Source organism: Delphinus delphis, chromosome 6 (assembly GCF_949987515.2).
Source record: "Delphinus delphis chromosome 6, mDelDel1.2, whole genome shotgun sequence".
Lineage (NCBI taxonomy): Eukaryota > Metazoa > Chordata > Mammalia > Artiodactyla > Delphinidae > Delphinus > Delphinus delphis.
Window position 1 is genome coordinate 90,717,994 of NC_082688.1, and position 6,862 is coordinate 90,724,855.

The 6,862-nt window shown below is 37.3% G+C and overlaps 1 pseudogene; it reads right to left on the reverse strand.

Moving 5' to 3' along the window:
* Positions 1 to 5,192: 5,192 nt before the first annotated feature.
* Positions 5,193 to 5,579, reverse strand: LOC132426745 (large ribosomal subunit protein eL22 pseudogene; annotated as a pseudogene).
* Between the last annotated feature and the right edge of the window lie 1,283 nt (positions 5,580 to 6,862).

Sequence of the window (6,862 nt, forward strand, 5' to 3'; positions counted from 1 at the left end):
GTAATTTAGAACAAATTGATTTAACCTAATGGAATTGAAGTTTCTATGCTGTAAAATGGGAATTATGATGCCAACTATTAACAGTATTGGGGAAATCAAATGAAATAATATAAGTAACATCTTGTAAGAACATAGATTTTTTAATAAGCTCGGTGAGAAATTAGCTGTATCTCTATTCTCTATCTATCATCTATAGAAATAGAAAAAAATAGAAAGATAGATGTGGGTCAGGGATAAACAGGATTTCCACTTCCAACATCCATCATGTCCTTAAAAGAGAATGTAGACTAGGCTTTGGTGGGTTTGACAGGAAAGTCAGAATCCAAGTTGCTCATAAATATTTCACAGGAAGGACATAGATGCTGCTTAAAGTTCTTTCTGAATGGTGTTAGGTGACTTGATTCTGAAAAAGCTTTGAGCTTAGAAAACATGAGCTTTGCGTATTGACAAGAGTCCTCACATGGGAACAGAGTCAAAATTAACAGACTCTGCAACCCAAAGGAGGCTGGCTGAATATTCCCACTACCTTTGCTCTGATCATGTGACCATCTCACGCTTCTGTCACTTTCATTAAATAAAAATTAATCTTAACATATTTGGGCAGGAGTGGGGGTGGGTTGGCATGGGTGTCTACTCTGTCAAGGATTAAAAAATATCCTTTAGTTCTCATCGCCTAATCAGTTGATTTCAGCTCCATTTTCTCCCTTTTCTTTCTTTATCACTGCCTAACCTTGTCCCCTAGGAGTTTCAGACCTTGTTATTCATAAATGGCATAAATTCGTGCACCCTTTTCCTTTTTACTCAAAAGTTTTCTCTAAAATCAAAGGATTACTTGGCTGATTATAAAATTCTTGCATCACATATTCTTCCTCTCAGTATATTTTAGATACTGATCAAACTGTCTCCTTGCATGAATATTACTGTGAAGATGTCGAATCCATCTTGATATTTCACACTAGTAGGAGGCATGATTTTTTCCCCTCCTACTCCTAGGATTCTTTCTTTGTACCTGAATTTTAACATCCTTACCAGAATATGCTTTGATTTGGAATGGTAGGTATGAATGTTAGGTTTCATTATTTCTTGGAAATCTATGAGCCCCTTCAGTCTACACATTCAACTTGTTTTTATTTCAGAAAAAATGTTGAAAAAATTATACTTTAGACTCTTTCTATATTTTCATTTGCTTAGTTCTTCTTAAAAATATCAATAATGCATGTTAGATATACCTTTTTAAAGTCTAGCGTTCCTTCTGTGATCATGTTTACATTCCCCTTTCTCTCTCCCTGCTCCACCTCCCTCCCTCCCTCTCTTTCTTTCTCTCTGAGTCACCCTCAAAACTACTTATAAACATCTAACTTTTTCCACCTATAACGGGCATTATTCTCTACACTGGCTTTTCATTTTTTGTCATATTGTGACATTTTGCAACTCAATTCTATATTCTTTGGACATCCTATACAGTCTCTTTGGAATACTTTTTTCTCATTGTTCAAATTTCACATATTACTTATAAAGATGATATTATCTATAAATTCTGTGAGAATAATGAGAAGCATTTCTTTCATTCCTTTGTTTTACTGTAACCATCTTTTTATCAGAAATGACCGTTTACTGATTTTAAGAAAAATGTTTTGTGCATAGAGCACTTATCATTTCCTTTCTAAGTATGATCCATCTTTGAATTATTTTTGCTGCTTGCCAGAGATGTTGACAACTATGGTAACTGGGACTATCTGGGGTGTGGATTCAGAGGTGTTGACTCCAAACTCTTCCTCAACAAATTGCTTGGGTGACAGAAAAATCTTCTTTGGTATTCAGCGTACATTTGGCAGATGTGAAAACCATTCAGTATTTAAGGATGGGGAAATTTATAGCTGATCACGGGTGACTAGAGTGATGGAATGGCTAAAGGCGTTAAGGGAAGAGGAGGGTTGTTCTTCATAGATCAAGAAACTGTCACTGCCTTAGACTACAGCTCATGTGACCATTTTTGCCCCAGAGCTGCTGACAGTATGAGGGGTAAGCTCTCTGTCTGTGTCTGCTCCTGTTAGAAATGTATTTTGCTATTAAGCAAAAACCAGGAGCCCACTCTACCATTGCTGCTAAATTACTCTCAAAGTTGCTGACATTCACTGCTGCCTAAAATCACCTTTTAAAAAATGGCTTTATAAAATATAGGTTAAATATTATAAAATTCACCCATTTCATGAGCATTTAATTCAATAAATTTTTGTATATTGTAGAGCTGGTCTGCCTTTCTTTGCCTCCACCCCTGCATGCTCTTCTCCTAGAATGGAGGTTCCATGCCAAGAAGACCATGAGCAAGATGCCTTCTTTTGTCGTTATGGTCCTGCTACTGTCACAGCCCCTAGGTGCTGAAAGAAACTGAAATAGCAAAGTAATATTCTGTTTCTTCTTTCTTCCTTCTAAATTCCATCTAGTGCCTCCAATTGGCAGAAACCAAGAGAAATTCAGAAAGCTAGGTTGTCTGAAATATGTGGCTTGCATGTTTATCCCTCAAAAGTACAGAAGAAAGTGCAGAAAGGAAAGTGTAATATTGAGAGCCCATCATATTGAAAGCTAGAGTATCCAGAGCACCCCTCAACTTATAAAATCATGGATTGCCTCCTCTATTCCTGTCTTAGCCCATTCAGGCAGCTATAACAAATTACCGTAGACTAGGTGACTTATAAACAACAGAAACTTATTTCTCACACTTCTGGAGGCTGGGAAATTCAAGATCAGGTGCCAGAAGGTTTGGTGTCATTCATTCATGAGAGATCTGCCCTTATGACCTGATCACCAACCAAAGGCCCCACCTCCAAATGACATCCCACTGTAAATTAAGTTTTAACATATGAATGGGGGCACTAACATTTAGTCTATGACAGTGCTTTTCCTTCTCTCCTCTATTCAGCTCTCAGTGAAGTAACTTTCAGGCTAGGAAAAAAAGTGTACAGATGGTTTTATTTATTTTTATTATTTATTTGTTTTTTATTTGCCAGGTATCTGCTTTTCTGTCACAAATATCTGGGTCCCAACAGGATATATTCCACAGTACCCAGAGCCTTCCTATAACTCTTGATGTCTTAACTGTCATTTTGTAGAGGTTGTGCAGAATAAGATACTTAATATTTTTTTGGAAATGTACAAATATCTTGGAGACTGAGAAAGTTTGTGAAAATAACTATCATGCACTCTTGTTTAGGTTAATATTTCACATTTTTTGGCTGGTATAATTCTATTTGTATATTGAAGTTTTTTTTCCTATTATATTAAATCTTGAATTTTCTACTATTCTTTTTTTTTTTTTTAATGAAATCCAAGGTCATTGTTGGTACAGCAATTCATCAGTGAGGACAAATAACCAATTTATTGTTGCTAAACAGATTAACATGCCAATCCTTTAAAAAAAAAAAAAGCCTTGTACAATAATAGTAGCCATGCGTTAGCCACTTTAATATAAAATGTGATCAAAAGTCAAAATACAAGAGTTCAAAAGGCATAGAAAAACCAAAAACTTTCAATTTTATTACAAGTTTTAGATTCTGGAAACAGTTTAAAAAAAAAACAACTTATATGCGAATTTCAGCCCAGGGCTAATTTTTTTACAACCAAACTAAGAATTACTACAAGGAAACATCAATGCAACAAAGAAGTAAAATTTGCAAACCCAAGTCACAAACTTGCTAACAAAGTTAATAATCATGGTAATGGACAGCACCAAAGAGCAACTGATGCCTCAGTTAAATTTGAAAGAAACAATGCCTTCTCTAGGGCAGAGAAACATGCAAACAATTCTGCTTCAAGAAATTTGCATAGAAATAGAAAATGCTAGAGCCTTTACCACAAATGAAATTACAAAGCCTCAACATGTTAAATTCAACCCAAGGAGCACCAAATGTTAAATTGGAGCCAAGGTATGACTCAAAACATTTAATTTCCAGCTATGCAACTAGCAAGATCACAAGAATTTCAGGTGTGGAAAGGCACCCTAGGCAAGCTCTTGAAAGACATGAATTTGATACAACATAACCTTAAATCAATGCAGACATTCCTGTAAAATTTAAATTTTAGAGGGCACCATAAGGCATCAGGATCTCTTCTCAAAGTCACTCTTGATATTGTCAGCAACAATCACATCTTTATGATCTCATTAATGACCTTTCACAGATCTCTAGCCTGTACACGTACAGCAGAACCCCCAATATCGTGGGAAGCCCTTTCAGTTTGGCCCTGCTTAACGTGTTTGTAGAATGACTTTTAAGCCCAGCCGTGGCCTAAATGGTGTGAAAGGGACTACTCCCGGGGCATCTCAAGACTCCTCTTCAGCCTGAGCTGTCTCCCAGGCCCCTCTCTTCCACACCTGCCCCCGGGGTAAGACTCCAGAACTCTGGGATTCTGAGCCTGACCCCAGGCAACCTCACCGACACCCACCTTTGGAAGCTCCACTATTCCTCATCTCCAGCTCCCCCTGGTGGGGTTCAAAGTGACAGTTTGGTGCAAGGACTTGTAGAAACAATGCTTATTTACAAATTCGTATTTTGTAGACCTTTCCTTAATTGAACACCTGTGACCTTTACAGTCGCTCTCCAGACCATTTCCAGAGGTGTAGTAGAATATGCGAAGCAAAAGGACATTTTATTTCTACAGGAAGAAAAAGGATTAACATACATAGTAATAACTGTGTCCATCAAGAGTAATTTGTAATCAGAAAATGAAGACAAATGCCCCAGAAGCCTGCATTTTATCGACACTGCCACTTTCCCAAAACAAGAACCTCAGAAACAAGTCACTGGATCTGCTTTCAGTGAATCAGGAGCTCCCACATTTGTATTCCTCAATCTTTGAGAAAAGTACCAGATGAAACTGACCCACCCCTTTTTGTGTAAAATAGTAACTAACTGAACTCACATCTCCACGCCCTCATCCACCTGTTCAATGACAAACAGTAGTCAGTTCCCTTGAAGGAGACTTACACATTTTGGTATTTCTACCAAAAGAATTGAAATTTTCAAGCAGAAAAAAAGTTTAATTACAAGTAAGTGAGTGGCAGCCCAAGTGAAGCCCTTTTACTATGATTTCCAATTTTCTGTTCAATCCACACTGCAGAGATACAAGGAAAGCCATCATTTTGTTTCCTAAATTTTATTTAAGAATTCATACAAAATACTCCAGATAACTGAGTTTCAATCCTCATCTTCCTCCTCTTCTTCATCTTGTTAATCTGGAAGTAACGTAATTCGTAACTTTCTTTGCTGTTGGCAACTACGCGTAACCAATCACGGAGATGATTCTTCTTCAAATATTTTTTGGTGAGATATTTCAAATACCTTTTGGAAAAAGGCACCTCGGAAGTTACAGTGATCTTGCTTTTGCTTCTTTCGATTGTTACAACACCTCCTCCGAGATTCCCAGCTTTTCCATTCACTTTGATTCTTTCCTGAAGAAACTGCTCAAAATTGGCCGCATCCATGATTCCATCTTCTACAGGATGGGTACAGTCAAGAGTAAACTTCAGGACCTGCTTCTTTTTTTTTGCCCCCCTTCACCATAAGCTTTTTCACTGGCGCCATCGCCGCAGCGGAGGCAGAAAAGCTCTACTACTCTTTTGTTCTTTTAGTCATTTGCCAGGGGTCGAAAAGATGAGATTGAAATAAAATGCTTTTATTCCACTGATTTTTAACAGAAAATTTGCATTCTCTACTTCCAGCCTGTCTGAAACCAGTTTCTAATTGTCTCTCAGGAGAAACAATACTGTTCTTTCACCCAGTACTTTTTGTTTGTTGTTGTTGTTCCAAAGTTCATATCATGGGTCTGTCACAGAAGCAAAATTATAAATTGCAAGTCATTAAGGTATGGTGAATGCCCATCTGTGTAAGAACATGTCAAAGAAATGTTTACCCAGTTGGAATATCACTGGCCAATCTACTATCTACTACTGTATATAGTATGTGTATTAATATCCTAGTGCTGCTATAGCAAAATACTACAAGTATATGACTTAAAGCAACAGAAATTTATTTTCTCACAGTTCTGGTGGCTAGAAGTCTGGAATTGATGTGTCAGCAGTGCCAGGCTCCCTCTGGAGACTCTTGGGAAGAATCCTTCATTGCCTCTCCCTAACTTCTGATGATCATTGGCAAATACTTGGCGTGCCTTGACTCGAAGCTTCATCCCTCCAACCTCTGTCTCCACCATCATATGGCCCTTTACCCTGCGTGTCTACCTCTCTGTGTCTCTTTCTCCTTATAAGGACACTAGTCATTGGACTTAGGGGCCACCTCAATCCAATATGACCTTACCTTAAGTTGGTTAAATCACAGAGACCCCGTTTCCAAATAAGGTCACATTCACAGGTGCCTGGGTTCAGGACTTCAATATATCTTTTGGGGGGACACAATTCAGCTCACAACAGTACTAGATATTATTAGTAGCATGGAGCTGGAAGATCTGGTAGATTTTTAGACCAATGGCAGCCAACATATAGTATATTGATATTTATATCAAACTGACTAAAATTACCTAAAAATTTCCAAAAATGAATAAATCTTCAACTTTGAAACTACTCACCTGCTTATTCCATTTTCTATTCAAAATAAATATACAAAGTATGATGTGTGTGTGTGTGTGTGCACGTGCTATATGTATCTACATGGATTTATGTGTAGGACTTTTCAAAATCCTCATTTCTAATTTACAACTGTAAAACTGAATTCTGAAGCTTAGACTAGACAGAAATCAGGGCTTCACGTTGAGGTGGTAAAGTTACACATTCATCAATTCTGATAACTAAATTATTCAACCAATTACTTTTTTTTCTTTTTTAAATTGAGATACTATTGACAAATAACACTGT